We start from the raw sequence: 20,552 nt of genomic DNA on the forward strand, positions 1-20,552 counted from the left end.
TTTTGTAAGCGGTACTTGTAGATTTTATTTCATAATGTAGCTTTCTTCTCTCAGAAAGCATCCTTTATTTTCTCGAGAGCATAGTCGGAGCTAAAGAGGTGCTAGTGTGTAAGTATTTTTTTTTCTAGATAAATTATTTTTCTTTTGGTAAAAACCGAGAAACCACACGATATGCCTGGACAAAAAGAGTTGACACATGATTGCGTTTGGCTTCTCGGGGCCCAGATGTCTTACCAGATGTGGGGCGGATGTTTTCTGATGCTTCCACGTGTGACTTTTTTTGTTTCACTCCTGAGATTTCTGTGCTTTTGACATTTTGAAGATGTGATTGTTCGGCCTGGAGAGACTTTGGAAATCGACCCCACTGTATAACTGTCCATAAGTCCTTTTTATGATGGAAACATTAAGTAGTTTGAATCCCTGATTACCTGTCAACCTCACGACCGGTGACTTTTCTTCTTTGTTTTAATGTATTTTTACATTCAAGTTTGCCTTTATTTTCGTTGTATTTCCTGTGAAGCTTTTGTTGAGAAATCTACCTTTTTGATCACATGCTCAATCCAAAGATTTTTGTTTGTCATCCTGCAGTGCTTAGAAAACATGTTCTGATGTAGATTGTGCAAGTGCTTATGTGTGCTTTTACTGTCGCACATAACCGATAATATACATTGAACTAAATATGTTTAATTGCATATATTATGTCCCTGTCCGTCTGGCATAGAGTAGAGACGAGTCTGGTTCAAGTTTTTGTTTGTGATTGTTTCTTCCTCTCTGTAGAACTTATGGCCAGTTGAATTGTGGTGCTGCCAGGAGTCATTTCACAACAGAATGTGGAGATTTTCTAAGCTACAGAGGTTTCATGATTGAAGTCATTATGTCTCAGAAGAATAGCCTGGAGTTGTTGTTTTCTTTGTTTTTTAACCCCAGCCTCAATGAAGAATATGAAATCTCAAATATAAACAAAAAAAACATGTATGTTTTGCTTTAAAGGAAAGAAACTCCATCAGTGCATCTTAGAGATAAAGAAAAGAGAAAGCTGGGAAACAGTCATCATTACAGGATGTAAATTACTATTGCTATTTTTTTCCTACCTTGTTTCTTGATGTTAATATCGATGTAAATACAAATTTATATTTAAACATTACAACGTCTCTGGTCTCTATGCACGTGCACGCAGGTTGGACATGACTCGGCGATCCCGCGTCCTCGGCACTGTAACTGGACGTGTGTTTTACTGCACCAACACGGCCTTTCAAGTTCCAATGAGCCGCCCCCTCGTCACTTATGATGACTGGAGTCTGCCGCCGCCTGCTTGAGGTGGGAGGGGAGTGTGTGGATGGATGGGAGGCAAAGACATGTGGAGGAGATTTAGAGTGTGAAGGACGTCTGTGTGGAGAATTCTCAGAAAAAGACGAGCGCTTCCTCTCTGGCGTTTGGTCACTTTGTCCTCAATCGTTCTATTTTCTTCTCCTCCTCTTAGTGATTTTGCACATCGTGTATAAATCTCTCGCCCGAAAGCTTCAGAGGCCCGACAGCCAATCAGAGCTTAGAATAACTTACTCCTCACTCTCCTTGGCCGCTGAGAAACGTTTTGACATTCAGTATCCAAGATGAGAGGCCATCTTTGCTTGAACTGGTTAAAAAGCAGTGAAGATTCAGTGCTTTAGATACAGGTGATGTCTCCCTTTGTGACTTTCCTTCCTTCAAACGCCCCCAAAGAGTCACACATGTCTCCACTAGAGGACAGTGTGTGTCCACGCAGCAGCAGCAGCATTGAGGTGTTTACCTGGAAGAGTTGTTTCATTCCAACACAGTGAACAGAAATATAGCGACCGTGCTTCATGGAAATCCTGTTTTTGCCCGTAAGCCCTTTTGGGAACATTGAGTTGTAGGAATTAAGGGTCCATAAAAGTGTGAACACGGGAGCTCGAGGCGTCAGGGGCCCGTTGGTCTCTCGTCCAGATCATCACTTTAGTCAACAATTGACATATATATATATATGACTGAGCCAATTGAAAAACGTTCTTTACAGTATTCTGATGACTCCGTCATGCAGCAGCTAACGGTCTACGGTTTGTGCAGCTACATCCACCTTCTATTGATATTTATTTGTCAGCGTTTCCCTCAATATAAAAGTCTGCAAGTGTTTTCACTGCGCACGACACTTCCGTCCCGATGGACACAAGCAGACAAGCGCACACAGACATGCACGTACAGAGGTGAGCACGCGCTCAATACACAGAGCGTGCAACCGCAACGACACCCCCCCCCCCCCCCCCCCCAAGAATTAAACTGAGGTTAAACTGCTGCAATAATGGCGTCAACACATCGAGACAAAAAAGAGCGGCAATTTAACAAACGCATTTCAATATGTGTTACGTATCTTTAGTTCCTGCACAAGGAGCATACATCTAAATTATTAATATTCCCCAAATTCCAATGAACTAATAGATACACTTCTGGCTCTTATAGACAGGAAATGTGATGCAACTATTTCCTGCTGAAGGCAGCTATTAACTTCATATTTATAGTCACAACACAAACTAACGTTATTGATGATAAAGTACAGCCTCTCGTTATTGTTTATGTACAATATAGCCTTGTTTTGTCGGTTTTTGCCTGTTATTCATTTATCTTCTATTAAATTTGAGTTATCTGACGACCCTCACCGCCTCTGGCTGGTGTGCCTGCCGGTGAGTGTTGCAGAGGGTCGTCGGGGGATTTGGATCACCTGAAGTAATCAGCAGCACTGGCAACACGGGCTTTGTGTGCCATGAAAGGCCCTCTGGTCTCAGATGCTCACTCTCTCTGCCAAGAGACACCCGGTTTGCTATTTTCTAGTTGAAAGAGTATTGTTTGTTCTGACATACTACACACACACACACACACACACACACCACAGAAACTACTGACTCCACGCGCCATTGTAGCAGCGTTCTGTAAGAGCTCCCTTCTGACTACTTGCTTGCGGTGTCCTGTTGTCATGACCTTGCAGCCCGGATTGTGACAGTTAGTTTGTTAACAAGGTGAAAATATCGTACTGTGTGTTTTATTTAATTAATATTATTTTGGATTTTATGAATAATTTTGGTGCCCTTTTGTTTTGGTTTGAGCACCTGCCCCCCAAAATGTCTACGTGCCTGAATGCACGGGTCCACTGCATTAGATCGAATTTGCTTTTGCAGTTTCTGGAACTTTGGTGTGGAGGTGGTCATGTGACACCACACAACCAGAAGCAACACGTCTTTTACTTGTGAAGGGAAACCACAAGGTCATTGTGGTTCTTCTCCTCACGCTCTGGCTGCAGAGTTTTCTCTCAACCACAAATCTATCAAAATGGTTTATTTCATTTCACCAATTTGTTTTGTTAGATTTCTTTTATTTAGCCTTTTTCTTTTTTTAAATCAGCGTCACAAGAACCGATTCTTTTGTGAGAACATTCAGCTGTGAGGTTTTTGTTGAAGATTGAGCTAAAGTTCAAAAGGCCGCATTAAAGTCACTGTTGATAAAATGTGTCAATGTCACGACTACCAGAACGAACATGATTACATTATTTAATAAATGAATTTTTGATTATGGGTCATTCATACAGACTCATAAGAAGGCGGTTTATATGTTTATCATATTGCACTGGAGTTTATTAAGTGTCACCTCAAGGAGTGACATCATCCTACACTAAGTGTCACAAGGTTTATAATTGTATTACTATTTATCTGTGTGATTGCTAATGTATGTTGTATCATTTGGTTATAATTATATATATATATATATATATATATATATATATATATATATATATATTATATATACACACACACACACACCTTGTAGATATGTAGTAAAACTGAATTGTATTCTCAACATTTTGTTGTAGATGAGGAACTAAAGAGTTGATGGAAATTCTAAACTGCATTTTCTCTATTTCGTCTTATACAAATTAAGTGGATTGTGAATGTGTCTTAACTGTTTCCTCTAAAGGTTTTGTAGCCATTTTATACCTTCTCTAAATGTGTAGCTAAATGTAGCGTCTTTATTGTATTGAAAAATGCAAAAAAGACCAACGACCCCAAAAAACAGAATACAAAATGTTTTTCACTTTAATTTCCACGTCTCAGGCTGCAGTTCAGTTGTGATGAAAGAGGCGTCCCAGAATGCACCACATCCTCCTGCTGCTGTGTTTTGCTGTTAGTTGAATGAGACTTTGATGCACAAAAAGGAACCTTATGATTGATAAAATACAGGGATGCAAACACATGTATGATCAAAAAAGAGAGCTGTAATTGCATCCCTCACCCCACGGCAAATAACCATATACTTGATACAGAAGCTACAGAAAGGTTGACGAGGAACCAACACGGCTTTCACTAACGTGAAAAAAGCAGGAGGCGCCAAAAATTAAATAGCTCACTTACTACATTTAAGTCTAATTAAAAGGATTTATTTATTTTGGTCTGTTTCAGCGAGCTTCTGTGATTCACTTCTCTTTATCTCACAGGGTTTTTATATCAGTCGTTCTGAAATGATGGAACATCTTTCTCTGGGTCACTGGATATATTTTAAATAAAATGTGCTGCTGTAGAATAAAGAATGTATCATAAATAGAAGCAGACGTTAGAGAAAACCTCACACCTTTATCTGTGGTCTCTGCATTTCCACATTTCTCAGCATGTTTCACACCTTTCAAACTGTCTCTTGACACGAAGCGGAAGCGTTTCTCACAAGCGAGTGTCAGCGTGGACGTGAGGATGGGACACACCTTGTTTGGTGCGTTGGGGCTTTTCTGTGAGTACTTTCTCTGTTTAAATCATAGTTTTCATAGATTCAACTTTTTAAATGCCAGAAGTTAATAGTTTCTGTCAGTTTGATGTTTCTCACTTTGTTTTAGCGCTGAATATTCTCCTCTACTGTGGACACGCTCAAGGTTTCTATACAACTTTCTTTATTTTGATACATTCACTCATGACGATTCAACACATTCTATCACTATTTTACATGTAATATTTCTCTTTAGTTAATTTATGATGAATACAAGAAAGAAGACAAGATTCATTCTTTGCATGTTGTGTTTGTTTCTAAATGCTTTGCTGCATATTGAGCCAAACTGGTCCCCTTTATTTACTGGAGAGAAAGTTTCCTTCATATGTGACTCAAGGGAAGGAAACGACACTGACTGGAATTACTCATTCAGTAGGAATGATCATTTATTTACCACCAACAGAACAGTGAATAGATATAAATCATCTCTGACTAGAGGAGATAGTGGTGAATATCAGTGTGTTGCTGATCACAAGATCCGTCTTGTTAGAAGAGAAAGTAATAAAGTCTCTGTAACTGTATCAGGTAAGTGATCAAAGTTTTACCATCACGACGAGTTCATTAAAGCACTTTTATGTGTATGAGACGTGTTTATTTAATAAACCTATTTGATGAAGTGCTGATGTAATATAGTGATAATTAATAAATGTTAACATAGTGTGAGAGAAAGTTGACACTGATGCTTTATAATTATCTGAGCTTTTCTAAAAGGATCAATTATCACATAATATTGATCATTTCAAATGAAACAAAAAAGTCACATTTTATTCCTATTGACAAATGAATTAGCTATTGATAAATTATTGATTAAACAAAGGCAGGTGTAGATGGGACGGTTTTTGACCAGATTATTCAGAGCGATGGCAAGGCTAAAATAGTGGGACATTTGTATCGAAATAAATTAAACGAGAACCGTGCTAGTGGTGGGGCAAACGGTTTGGGGGGGGGGGGTAGGAGTCAGTCTGCTGGTGCTCGCTCGTCGCGACTTAAATGGTACAATAATACTGACCCTCTATCCACAAAACAGGAGAAAAAAATAAAAATAGTAACAAATGGCAGAGAACCCTTAAACGCTTCCCACCCAAAATGGTACACAAATGACACTACACACTGACAGTGTCCTCGTCAGGACGAAGAGAAGAGAGACCCGAGAGCACGTCAGTTTCTCCCACCAGCGGACACGCCATGTCATGTGATTAGTTCCTTTTTTACAAAAATAGATGAATGGACTCTTTAAAATGATAACAGATCAATATTTGCAATAAGTTTTACCATCACAAGTTCATTACAACACTTTTATATTAGTGAGACATGCTGATTTAATATAATATAGTGATAATTAATAAATGTTAACTAGTGTGAGAGAAAGTTGACACTGACGCTGTTTAATTAGCTGAGCTTTGTTCAAAATGATCAATTATCAGATAATATTGATAATTTCAAATAACACAAAAAGACACATGGATCAAACACATCAGCAGAGTGTGGCGCCTCCTTCAGGTGAAATGTTCTCATTACTCAGTGAACCTTTTATTTATTACAGGGAGACTGACTTTGACATCTTCTTCTGTCTGCAACTTTATGTTAAATTATAATTATGTAGGAAACATAAATCACTGATATCTTGTATCATTGTTCATTTAATGAAACGGATTTAGTAAAGCAAAGAAGTAACTGTTCCACAGACACAGATGTGATCCTTTAACTCCTGCGTCCTCCTTGTATGAAGGAGAATCAGTGACTCTTCACTGTCGACATGGAGACCAGAGAAAGGAGAAGAATGCTGACTTCTACAAAGACAAAACACTTATTGAGATGGACACAAACCATCAACACACACATGAAATCACCATTTCTCTGATGTCTGATGGGAGCTCTTACAAGTGCAGATTTAAGGACAAAGAATCAGAAATAGAATATTTGAAATGTGAGATTAGTTACTATGTTTACAGACATTGTACCCAAACACCTGTTTAACACATGAAGACAGATAAAAAGATGGAGGACATCAGCAGTGACAGTAATCCACCAAGGACTCATCATAACACGTCTTTATTCTGTCAAACCTCTTTTCAACAGATAAACCTCAGTCTGTCCTCACAGTGTCTCCATCATGGACGAGTCCTGGAGACTCAGTGACTCTGACCTGCAGTGTTGAACCTCCGTCTGCAGGATGGAGGTTCTTCTGGTTTAAGGCTGTTCCAGACCTGTCATCCACCAACAACTACTACACCTTTGAGCTTCTAGCTGGTGGCACCACTGGGACTGAACAGGATTCCTACATTCTTCATGGACAGACACACACAGCAGGATATAAGTGCAGAGCTGGAAGAAGAGATCCTGTGTTTTACACTTGGTATAGTTTTGAGAAGTTTGTCTGGTCTGGAGGTGAGTTTGTTCAGACTTTTATATTCTTGCACAAGGGAATAAATGTCCTTTTTGTGTTGACATTGTTCTGTGTGTGTCTCCTAATGATGTGTCTTCAGGTGTAAATCCAGCAGCGTCTCTCACAGTGAGTCCTCACAGACTGCAGCACTTCAGCACAGAGTCACTGTCTCTGATCTGTGAGGGAAACTCTACTAAGTGGAGAGTGATGAAGGCTGATAAAGATGGCTACGTGTCTCGCTGTTATAACTGGGGAGAAATGACTGGATCCACATGCAACACCGACACTAGAGCGAGTAGTGGAGTGTACTGGTGTGAGTCTGAAACACAGTCGTGCAATGCAGCCAACATCACTATACACAGTGAGTTTATATTCATTTAAAGGTTTTTATATCTAAAGCAGCGGTTCCCAAACTCAAGAATGCCGCGGCCCAATTTGAAATCTGAAAATCTTTTGCGGCCTACCCAAACCTTCCCAGTGAGCTTTTTTTGGTTGAAAAGACGTCTTTGCCCGACGTTGAAAAGACGTTGCAAAATGGTTTAAAAGTGAAAGTTGTTTCAACGTCTATTCGTAGACGTTGAAAAGACGTTTATGTTTAGACCACATTTCAAAGTGATTTTAGAATACGGTAATATTTCGTCCTCTCTTGCGTGCTATATCATTATTTTAGAGGGTTAAAAAGAAACTACGTCCACATTTGTAAGTTTACCACAGATATTATAAATCACGCTGAAAACAGGTCTATACGCGAACGTCTTTTCAACGTCTACGAATAGACGTTGAAACAACTTTCCCCTTTTAACCAATTTGCAACCTCTTTTCACTGTCCGGCCATAGAAGTCTTTTAAACGTTGTTTCAACGGATAAATTGCTCGCTGTTGTCACAGTTGTCATGTTAACAGCCCTTAACAAGGACAAACACATTATTTTGTTCATTTGCATTTATTATAAATATAACACTATACATAACACTTTTCCTAATTAAAAACAATACAAAAAAATATATATTTCAGGGAAATGAACTATGGATTTAAAAGTGCAGAAACAACAATTCTGTGTTTGAAGACCATTTTTCTGAATCATTTGAACTTCATTTTTAGATTCTGTAACAAGATGTGGGTCTGAGTCACTTGAGTTGGGATAGTATACCTGAAATCAGCTGCATCTCCCTCATCCTCACTTGATGATTCTTTGTGTAAAGGGAGTCAGAGTGCAGAGAAAACCCCTCAATTACAGATTTCTCTGGTCAACGTGTTTATTCAATTCAAACCATTTTATCTTGTTCAGTTTTGCAATCTGTAAACATGCAACATCCTGTCCCAAAACCCTCAAAATGTAAAAAACCTTCAACCGGAAGAAACCTGAGGAGAAAACCTTAAGGCAGTAGGTGTGTAGAGCATGAACAATTTAAAGATGTACAGTACATTCAATTCCATTGACAGAAATGATTCTAATATTGTGGATTACTAAGCCAGGGGTAAGGCAGGACCAGTGCAGGGACAACCATCATCAGACGTAACCTCCATCAGATGCAACCACCACCCGCAGAAACCTGTGAGGAGGGAAAGCACAACGGCAAAGTTGGTCATTTGGGTTTATGATGACAGTAATAAACTAATAATACTAACAGCAGCAGGTGTGTTAGAACCCTAATTTATTGATTGTTCACTTATTACATTATCAACAAGATAACAATTCATCTGCAACTTATGGTATTTCTGGAGTAACATTTCCAGGTATATTACACAGTATCATGCTTTAAGCACACAGTAACTTACAATGTGTTGGCCCTCTTGTTTACAGAGCACAACTTGTTGAATTCAGCCCTTCACCCTTGCAATCTGTATTTAGCCCCCATTGCTTTAAAAACGTATCTTCAGTGTGAAATGCAATAACATGTATGGGTACAGCAACAACCTAACGCATTAGTAACACCAAACACACGAAAAATATTCTGGGATGTTTACTTTTGGTCCAGGTCATCATGCTGAATGCTAGCATGCTAACTAGCAAACTACCTGCGCTTACGCTAACTAGCTTAACAAAAAGGGCCGTCTTTCCCGTATCGAATGGGCAGCACAAGTAAAACACCCGGTTATAGTTCCATGTGTGCTTCATCCAAACACTCCCGTACTTACAGAGTAGTGGAGCCGGTAGTCGTGGTTCTATCAGCCCGTTCATGTCGCTCTGCTGCCGTAACTTCGCCTCGTGCTGCGTCCGCTCGGAGCTCTGCAGGCGTCTAAGAACTCGCGCATGCGCGTTACAGATGTGAGCGGAGTTACGTGTTTACAAGTAATGTTTGAAAGTGCCCGCATTATTATGTCTTAAACGCATCTTATTAACAGCACGCAGTCCGTAGTTTCATATTTATGATGTTAAGTGAAATATTAAATACGTTGAAATCACGTCTTCGCGTAGCCCAAATTTCGCCGACCAGTTCATTATTATGAAAATCGTAACGTTAATATCGTCTATCTTTCAACCTTACGTTACAACATGACACATTTATCAACAAATTGACGTTTTCTGGCACGTTGATGTTTCATCCCATTTTTAGCCGGTTGAAAAGACGTTGAAATGAGGTCTTAAGACGTTCAGACCTCATTTCAACCCGATTTCAACCATATTTCAACGTTGAAATTACGTCTTGTGCTCACTGGGTGAAATAACTTAATATTTATTTTAACAAAGGATTCAACAATCTCAGTTTGTTGCAGTATCATTTCTCTGTATTATCCAACACATCTTTGTGGTGTCACGGGGGACTCGGGCACAGAGTTGAGGTTCAGTAGACGTTTTTATTGTCAACAAAAATCGCAGGGACGACCCTGGAAACAAAACTTCTCCGAAGAGAGATGAACGGAAAATGCTCCAGCAGAACTGAATAGGTAAAAGAAAAAGCCAAACACTCGCCACCGAGGAATAAAAAAAAAACAATCAATAAAAAGGCTCTAAACTAAAGTGAGGAGCTGTGGAGCTGTAAACGGCACAAGGCCAACTAAGGAGACCACAAGGTGGCTAGGCAAGAGCAAAAACTGACCTGGGCTTGATTCCTTCCTGGGGCGGTGTGCAAGGCAAAAGGACAAGACACTGGCACAAGACAAGGGGAGACGCAGACTATAAGTACACATGAGGGAAGTGTGGGAACAGGTGGACACGATCAGAAATCAGGGAAGACAATCAGACTGGTGACACAAAAGGAAGGGCAAGGAACATGAAACGAGAGGAGAGTTAATTTCCAAAATAAAACAGGAAGTCACAAAACAAACATGGAGACTGGACAAAAACCCAATTTGACATACAGGTGTGACATGTGGTTTACTTTCCTCTTTATGACCATTGACATCCACCATTGACTTTAAACCAGGGGGAGGTGTAGAGTTATCTGCTCACTTTGTACCATTTAGATCATTCTGTAGCTCAGTGGTCCCCAACCACCGGCCCGTGGACCGGGACCGGTCCACAGGCCACAGAAAGCTTATATATATTTTTTTCTGAAAAATGTTTTATTTTGAAAATTGACCGGGTTTTCTCCTAATTAAGTGCGGTCGTCCCTCTTACATATTCGCCACACGTCACCAGGCGTTTTTCTTTTTCTTTTACCGTGCACAGCAGTTTCGCCGACCAGCGACTAAGTGGACATTTGTCTCCCGACATATTGAGCATTAATTCTGTGTATTCTGTAATAAAGATGTAACTGTGAGCATGTACGTCACCAAAGGGCCGTCTCTTCCATCCATGAAATGCAGCTATTCGCTCAGCTACTGTGTGACTGTGAACAACAAATGTAAACTATAAATGTCTTCTCCTCATTGTTCATCAGCTTGTTTGACTTCCTGTCCTCTGGTCTCTTTACAGGTGGTGATGTCATCCTGGTGAGTCCTGTCCGTCCTGTGACTGAGGGACAATCCGTCACTCTTGGCTGCAAGTTGAGGACAGAAAACCTTCTTTATAATGTGGATTTCTATAAAAATGACAAACTCATCCCAAATCCTGTCAGAGGGGAGCTGCTTATCTCTGCAGTTACTAAGTCAGATGAAGGCTTTTATAAATGTAGAGGAAGGAAATCACCTCAAGGTTTGGAGACTTTGACCTCAGCAGAGAGCTGGTTGTCAGTGAAATGTGAGTACGAGTTTTGTAACATGTGTTACAGTCTGAGTGAGAAAAGGTGTCACTGAATTAGAAGTTATCTTAAGATACACTATTTGTTTGTGTGAGACAATATAGTTTTAAAGATGTTCATGTTCAGTAAAAACACATATTAGAGATGTAACATGACCAGCAGTGAAAGGTGAATGTTGTGTGATCAAGGCTTCATGTTTGTGTATTTGAGTGTGTGTGTTGTAGTACTTGTTTAGCACTACAACACATTAGTACCTGTGATTTTACTAGTTTTACTTTGTTTTAAGTATGTTTTTCTGGCTCTGTGACACTCTGAGATCTGTTGATGAAGAGTGTGTTATAAATAAACTGTATTATTATTGTTACTTGTGTATCTCTTCATGGTTGGTGTGTACTTGTGTGTAGATCCTGAAGAAGCAGCATCAAGCTCTGTGTTTCTCGTGCCGTTGGTTGTTGGTCTGGTTTCTGGAGTTTTACTGATTATTCTCCTGCTGCTGTTTCTGCGTCGCTACAGAAAGTCAGAAGGTGAGATCTTTTCCTTCTGATATCAGACTGATTTCACTGAAATAAGTCAAAGTCACAGATATTATTACACACACTAATTAATGATCAATGTGAAACCTTTTTCTTGCAGCTTCAAGCCTCAGCAGGTTGGTACAAGCCTCTCTTCTCTCACTCTGAACATGGCAGCGGGACTTTACATGTTCCTCATTAAATCCTCTGTATTTACTTCATGTTTTGGACCCACAAGGTCTCAGAGGACCAATCAGAGCCCAGCTACAGACCACATGATCAACCAGGGTGAAACTAAAGACGGACATTACGGTTCTCTTCTTCCTGGTCAGCTTTAATCCTGATTTATTTAATAATTTGTTCTTAACTTTAATGCTAACATTTCCATTTCTGGTTATCTGTTTGAGAAGATTCTATAATTGATACAAAGTGGTTCAAATGATTGATACGACCTCGTCTTTATCCTCACTGCTCTGCAGGTGATTCTTGTCTCTATGAAGCAATCGGAGGCTCTGAGGAAATCCATGGTGCAGTAAATCCTGTGTGTTCATCACACAGCTGTTAAAATACTAGAATCAGATGATCAAGTGACTGGTTGACCTTTAAATTAAAGACAAAGTGTATCGATGATGTCACAGATTCTGTGTTTGAGCTTAAAGACATTGATGGTTCATGTGAATACTTCTATAAGGGAACAAGCTGCAGTAGTTGAGATGCTTTTGTAGGCCAGCAGAGCTTTAATAAAGGAGAATAAAGTGTATCTTCATGCATTCATCTGATCCTTCTAACAGGGACGAATGATGAACCAGAGGAGAGCGTGTACGAAAATATGAGGATGGAAACAGCTGCAGGTACTTCAAGTACAACAGACCATGTAGTACAATCTGAGTTTACTTGTGTATTACTACCAGCAGGCAGCAAAGGTCAAACACAACACTTACACCTGTTACTCTTAAATAACCTTTAATCTCTTTTATCAGATGGATAAAAACATCTGCATGGACAGAACCAGGGGAACGGATGACGACATGAAAAACAACATCTTTGTCTTTTTGAGTAATTATTGTGTCAACTTCTTCTTTCCTGATATGAGACAGTATTTTAGTAGTAGTTGTTAACCCTACTAGAAGAGTAGATTATTACATTTACTTATTCAAATGTTTGTGTTGAGTGTTTACTGTACATTTAATTTTATCTCCTCCATCACTTTGTTGTTTAAAGCTTTTTTTGAATGGAGGCTGGTTTTGAAAAGCAGAAAAAAGCAGTTTGACGTCTTTGAGCTTCAGTACGTTGGTGATATTATTCAATATGAAGTGATCTTTTCTTTTATTTCTGATAAAAAAAAGTTTTACGCATTTTTTACACATTTAATCTGTTATTGGACAACACATTTCTCGAACATTTAAGTTTAACTTTGTCTCTTTAAAGTGTTTAATAAGTGCGGTTTGTATTTCATCTTCACCTGTTTGTGTTTAATACATTTTGTAATGTTTAATCTATTTATGCATCAATAAACTTGCAGCTCTAAGCAGTGTTTCCTACAATCATTTCTTCAATTAAATAAATATTAGAGATTACAGGGAACGTATGTCCACACGCTCCTCCTGCATCACATTAGTAAGTTTCATCTAAACAAATTAAAATGTCTCTTTGAAATAGTTCAAGTATCACTAGAGTTAAATGTCTTGAAGCGGATTTCTTTAACTTTCCACATATTGTCTTTGATAAAAAGTTGTGCGGGAAGTATTTGACCTGCTGATGTTTTTATCTAATTAAACCGGAATAGATCACAGCAATGTAAATACGATATTACTTCCTTCTTAAAGGAAATGGTGATCCAGGTGTGTGAGTAAGATGTAACCGCTATAGACGCACCCTTGTTTTAATTCTAAAGGCATTTTAAATGTTTGTATGTTCGTGTTTTTGTGTTTTCAGTGCTCCCTGTGATGTGCATTCATGCAGCCTGATTCCCTCGGACGATTCCTCATCCTCTTCTTCCAGAGGAGACTGAAGAAGGCTCATCTGTCCCCTCAGATCCTGGTGAACTTCTACCGCTGCACCATCGAAAATCACTCCAGAGGGTGAAAACTGCTCATCACTGCTTCCTCACTCCCACCATCCAGACTGTCCAGCACATAAGATGTGTGCGGAGGGCGCGCAGCATCGTGAAGGACAGACAGTTTGCCCTCCTCCCCTCTGGGAGGCGCTGCAGGTTCCTCCGTTCCCGGACGAGCAGGTTCAGGAACAGCTTCTCCTGCCGCTGTCAGTTATGTCATATTTGCACTACCATGGCGTTCATATTTACAACCTTGCTTCTTAATACTGGATATATATGTTATTTATATAAACGGCTCCATGTATATTTCAATCCTTTCATCCGTTTTCAATGAACACAATGAGAAGACACCGTCACGCTATCTGCTGTACTCACTTGAAAAAATAACCGGAACTCTTCTACCAAACGTGACTGGTGCTGAACACGGAAAACCCGCCTTCTCTGGTCTCCTCCAATCAGTGGCCGCCCCCTGACAAAATGCAACAGTGACTCCACATGATTGGCCGGAGCGAAGGTGACGACGTGACGATCACACACAAACTCCTGTACAGGGCCGCTACACAATATCACATATACACTTTGCACTTTATCTTCTTTCTTGCACTTTCTGGTTAGACGCTAAACTGCATTTTGTTGTCTCAGCAGATCTACCAACTCTCACGGTTTCGCCGTGTGACACACGCTTTTGCATGTTTTCACACGCACTCACGCCACACAACCAATTTCTCACGGCAAAAAATAAATTCAGATTTTGGGCCGAAGCGCGTTCGTTCGTTTTCAAACTCCCCGACGATAGATGGCGCTAAGGAGCGCGTCTGTGAACCTATTCGCTGCATAGACATCCTATTTACCCCGAAGAGTCCCGGAGTTAGCAACAGAAGAAGGTTTTCAAACAGACACAACCGCGGGAGAAACTAAGGAGGAGCAAAGACTAAGGTATGTTAATGACATGTGGTTCAATTAAGTACTCACTCTCTTAAACTTTAAATCTTGAAAGAACTGATTAGTTGTGTTTGTGTGATTTTGAGTGGTGAATGTAAACTGTCACAACAAGCAGCAGGAGAGCACCTTGTTAACCTCTTGGTGTACTGCATGCTCAAAACATCATAGCATTGTTTATTAAGCCTTAATAAACAATGCTTGATAAAAAATGACTAACCAGCTTCTGATCTCCTTCTTAATACCTCATCTTTTGTTATTTTATTTATGTGTATTTATATTATGTGTATAAATTGTTTTGCTTTGAAAGGCTCCTGTTTAAGCACTTTATTTGTTGCACTTTTTTGTTTGATAATGAAAAATATTTTTCCCTAACTAAACTTGTCATTTTTTGCTGAACATGAATCATTAAGTGCTCTTAATAATACAATTAACAATATAGGTGAGGTTTCAGTTAAGAGTTAGTTGAATACCATTGTAATCAAAATGTCAATCAACCTAAATTGGTCAAATCTTAAACACAGGTCTATTAATTAGGCTATTTTGTGGTACATAGACAGTCATTGAGGCACAGCAATAGTTTTCTGGATGAATGTTCAGCTCAAGTCTAGAAGGCCCCACAAGTCATGAGCAGATAAACATGAATCAGAATAAGTTCAGGCATACCACCCAAAGATCCACTAGAATGCATGAAATAAGATCTACTTAAACCAGAATGTCCTTGGGGTGGACCATCAGCTACGTCTCTGCTTCTCAGAATGTAACCAATGTTGTCCATCTCCAGCAGGCCGCCCCTCTCAACGACGTTGGGCCCCACAAACCACCAGAATGCAGCGTACAACATGGGTACTACGCCAAATGAATTCCGATTTCCTGATATGAGCCACCAACGTGTGTGGCTGCGTGCGCGGCAAAATCTTGGTCACCCCCGACAAAATCTCACTCCAAGGTTTTTTGAAAAGTTGGCAGCTCTGGTCTCAGTACCTGCACTCTGTGCAATGACAATACAGTTTAATCTAATCTAGTCTTGTCACCGGCATACAAATCCACAAGTAAACACAGGGAAGCGTATTTTAAAGTTTAACAGAGTTTATTAACTCACAGAGACACCGATCAAGGTGTGTGTGTGTGTGTGTGTGCGTGTGTGTGTGCGTGTGTGTGAAAAGGGGGAGTCTCGGAAAATAAGGAAGACACCAGAGGGGTAACTGCAGTACCGTCTGTCGCACTGGGGGCGAGCGAGGGCAGGATGGCAGTATTACAGCTGTTAATTCAGCCACAGAGGGAGAAAAAGTGGTTGCTATGACAACGCTACCAGAGGTTGAGGAGGTAATTAACAATATTTAATAAAACCATGTAACTTAGTGAAGGCATGTGAATGACTGTTCTTGCGTCAGACAAAATCCAACACTTTTCACGCTGCAGATGTCAGCTTACTTTTATTTAACAAAAAGCCTTAAATAACCTTCACCAAGCACGTGAGGAATGTGGCTTCTTAGCTCAGTAAGTTTAATAAATCATTCTATTACTTAGAATGGAGAAGTCAAAACAACTTATGCGTGTGTTCAGCATTAATGTACTATAATGGAGAAACATTGTGTGCAACGAGTATTTAAAATGTTTGTCCTCTTTCAAATGTTCAAGATTCTCATCATTGTTTGTGATCTCATGAGAAAGAGGAAGAGAATTAAGACACAATGACTTTGACAAGGGGGCCTCTACAGGTGATGTCTCTCTTTGGGGGAGTTTGAAGGAAGGAAAGTCACAAAGAGTCACACATGTCTCCACTAGAGGACAGTGTGTGTCCACGCAGCAGCAGCAGCATTGAGGTGTTTACTTGGAAGAGCTGTTTACTTCTGACACAGTGAACAGAAATATAGCGACCGTGCTTCATGGAAATCCTGTTTTTGCCTGTAGCCCTTTTGGGAACGTTGAGTTGTAGGAATTAAGGGTCCATAAAAGTGTGAACACGGAGCTCGAGGCGTCAGGGGCCCGTTGGTCTCTCGTCCAGATCATCACTGCACTACTTCACACACGTCCATGGAAGTCAAGTCAACTATTCAAGGGGCTTTTTATCTGAACAGCATCTGCCACCAACCTGCTGCTGAGATGGTTGTAAGAAGACAGAAGCAGAAGGTTGTGACGGGTCGGTACCGATAACCGGTGACATATTGGTACCGGTTCCAATACGACCGGTAACTACAGGACCGCAACGCAGATTTCGGTCCTTCCTTTTGTTGCCTGAGCCGATTGAAAACAATTACTTACACTACTCTGATGCCTGCTAACGCCGGCATTTACTGCAGCATTTCTGACATTAAGCATACAGTTTGTACACGTTGGACAGGGGCCAATCAGCACTGCAGCTGAACTCAATACGGATCATCTTCCAGTAAGAGCTAGCGCAATTCGTGGCACTGGCAACCCGCCGAGGCACTTCCTGTTGCAGGTTGCGGTGCCGCGGTGAATCGTGGCAACTGCCTCGACACTGCGGCACTTGCCACGATTTCACGAGGCAGTTGCCACGAAGTCGAGACACTTGCCACGACTTCGAGGCAATTGACGCGACTTCACGACAGCTACCGCGACTTTGCCGCAGTGGTGCCTCGACGGTTGCCGTTTTTACGACAGCTGCCTCGACTTTGCGCCAGACAGTTGCCGTTTTATTTCCCAAATATGTTATATGTTTGTTTTATAATTTGCCAATATGTGATAATACAATACTGCCTTTAAAAGTACTAGTGTTGGTAGTTATTGTTGTACCTTGCTTAATCTTATAAGAAGCAGGCGAGGCGTGATATACGTTTCATGAACTTTTAATGTCAACTAGCACAGTCCGCTGTAATGCTACCCGGGGTCTGTCGCGCTCCGCACTGCGCATGTCCCTCAGCACTGACTAGGGAATGCTGGGTGATGGAGTTCTTTACCTTAACAGTAACCAGTAACATCTAGTAACATCACAGTTATTATTAACTATTAACTATTATTAACTATTATTATTATTCCTGCCCAGTGCAATAACACAATAAATCATCCCATGCTAAATAATGACAATAATAACCCTGTACTGCTGTGATGTTGCTGCTCTTTCCTCTTCCTCTTTTACAAATTATTATTATTGTCTCTTTTGGAAGGTTATTCTTTTGTTTGAGTTTATTTCATTTAATTTAATAATTGAATATTTCTATCTTATTATATTGTATATAATGTGACATTATGTTTTATCTTTATATTCTATTTTCTTCCCTGTACATGCTGCTGTGATACCAACATTTCCCTCTTGAGGGATCAATAAAGTATCTATCTATCTATTGTTTTAGTAATAAAAATCCAGTAAGTGACACAACGGCTTCCCACTTTAGTGCAGCTAAGCGAATATGGACTAAGATCACTTGCCGCCCTGGTTACAATCTCTACTTTGAGAACTAATCAATGGGTATGTGATTTATATGAACGAACAATAACACTGGGTTGGTGCCATCAAGACGTGTCTAAAATTGAATGTCGGTATATAATAGGAGTTACCAGTATTTTCATTTAAATTAATGTTGACTACAATTGTTGACAAAAGAATTTGCCTGAGCTAGATTGTGTGCATGACTGTTTTTAGATATCCAGTATATTTTAAGGCAGTTGCCGTAAACTCGAGGCAGTTGCCACGATTCGCCGCGGCACCGCAACCTGCAACAGGAAGTGCCTCAGCGAGTTGCCGGTGCCACAATTTGCGCTAGCCCTCTCTCTCATCTTCTCCCTGTGCCAGACAAGTCTTCCATCTCTGTGTTTGCTAACGGCTAGCTCCAAGCTAACACCTTCGGCGACCGGCATGAAGCTCAAGTACTCTATCCCACAGCTGCTAACTCTCAACAACCGCTCCATTCCAACGTGCATTGCAGCCATCAAATAACTTGGAATTCATCGTCGTCCACGTTACATCCACAGAAGTTCCCGTCAAAAGTTAGTTTACCATCAACCTGGCCAGCCTGCTTCAAACATTCCATCCATCTGGACTACTGTCGCACGTCTGCCGCGTCATCAGAGCAGAGTCGCTCTCGGTGCTAGCAACACGGGAAACATCGCGAGACCTCTGCACACTCAATTGTGCAGCTTGGGAAACACCGCGAGATCTCGCTACACCAAGCAAGCCAGAAAACATGTAGTGGATTCCAGTGTACTACGGCCTCTACAGAGATCCACCACAGCATCAACACTCAAAATATAACTTTTCAACACGCAATTCCTCACAAATAAAGCATCCTTCATGCAAGATCACATCATGGACAAGGGATTTGACTTCATGTGCCGGACAGAAACATGGCACCAGACAGGGATTTACTCAGCACTTAATGAAGTCTGTCCCCCCGGTTACAGCTATCTGGAGAGAGCCCGCAGCACTGGTCGTGGTGGCGGCTTAGCTGTCATCCACCGACAGAACTTGGAACTGTCCCCTCTCCCCCTGCCTACACTGTCCTCATTTGAATGCCTAGCATTCAAATGTAAACCCCCTCCCCCATGACAATGCTCCTCGTCTACCGGCCCCCCAAACCCAACTCAGCTTTCATCTCAGAGATACATGACCTTCTCACAACACTCTGCACCACCTCTGCCAACATTATTATACTTGGAGATATTAATATTCATGTAGACAACCCCTCCTGCCACTTTGCAGCTGAATTTACTGGACTGCCTCAACCTCAACAACACGTCGATGTCCCCACACACTCCAGGGGGCACACACTGGACCTGGTCATTTCCAACTCCGCCCCTATTAGCAACCTTCTGGCGAATGATCTGGGTGTGTCTGACCACAAGGCCATCTCAATGGAGCTGCCACTCCTTTCCCCACACACCAAAGACAAGCGTCAAATCTGCTATAGGGACCTGAAAAAGATCAACCCGGATACACACTTTTGCCATAGACCTCCAACATCTCTCCTCTGCTGATTTCTCCTCATGCACTGACTTGGTTGCCTTCTACAACCAATCACTGAGCAGTCTCCTAGATCTCCACGCACCTGTCAAAACTAGAACTGTCAGCTTCTTCCGCTCAGCCCCCTGGTACACCAACGAACTCCGGCAAATGAAATTAGCTGGGCGTGTCCTTGGGCGGCGCCTCAAGGCCTCATGACTCTGTTCATAGACAGGCCTACCGAGAACATCAGAAGTCCTATTCAAGGTCCTTGAGAGATGCACGTTCCCAGTTCTATTCCAACATTATCAATAACAGCCCTGGCAACTCCAAGCAACTTTTCTCTACCATAAATGACATCCTTAAACCGCAAACTCATTCTCATTCAGAAGCCACAGATCAGAGGTGCAACAATTTCATCACTTATTTCAGAAAAAAAGTAGACACCATCCGCTCCCTGCCATCCAGTTTCTCCACACTGCCTGTCCCGACTGCTGACCCACAGCCTGGGATTTCCCAACCTCTCATCATCCCATCATCCACTCTGACCACCTGCCTGGAGGAGATAAAGCTGTGGATGAAGCAAAACTTTCTGCAGCTAAACAGCTCAAAGACTGAAGCAATCTTAGTCGGCAATCCACACCAGGTTCGGTCATCTGACATTACCAGCATCACCTTCTCTGGCCAAAATCTTCCACTTTCAACATCAGTCACCAACCTAGGTGTTAAATTGGACTCCCATCTGACCTTTGAGGCTCACATCAAACATCTCTGCAAGACCTCCTTCTTCCACCTCGCCATCGCCAAACTCCGTCCCA

General features: G+C 41.1%; 3 long non-coding RNA genes across 3 annotated transcripts; all 3 read left to right on the top strand.

Annotated features, from left to right (window-relative positions):
• The first annotated feature begins 4,565 nt into the window (after positions 1 to 4,565).
• Positions 4,566 to 7,203, top strand: LOC144386290 (uncharacterized). Its single transcript, XR_013451983.1, has 3 exons — positions 4,566 to 4,782; positions 4,886 to 4,921; positions 6,895 to 7,203. It is a non-coding gene; the product is annotated as an uncharacterized LOC144386290 (long non-coding RNA).
• A 3,856-nt stretch (positions 7,204 to 11,059) lies between these two features.
• On the top strand, positions 11,060 to 11,998 carry LOC144386292 (uncharacterized). The gene is made up of 3 exons (XR_013451984.1): positions 11,060 to 11,323; positions 11,729 to 11,848; positions 11,958 to 11,998. It is a non-coding gene; the product is annotated as an uncharacterized LOC144386292 (long non-coding RNA).
• Positions 11,999 to 12,072: 74 nt separating this feature from the next.
• On the top strand, positions 12,073 to 13,364 carry LOC144386293 (uncharacterized). Its single transcript, XR_013451985.1, has 3 exons — positions 12,073 to 12,163; positions 12,316 to 12,687; positions 12,817 to 13,364. It is a non-coding gene; the product is annotated as an uncharacterized LOC144386293 (long non-coding RNA).
• Positions 13,365 to 20,552: the final 7,188 nt, after the last annotated feature.

The sequence above is a fragment of the Gasterosteus aculeatus genome, chromosome 2 (genome assembly GCF_964276395.1).
Source record: "Gasterosteus aculeatus chromosome 2, fGasAcu3.hap1.1, whole genome shotgun sequence".
NCBI lineage: Eukaryota > Metazoa > Chordata > Actinopteri > Perciformes > Gasterosteidae > Gasterosteus > Gasterosteus aculeatus.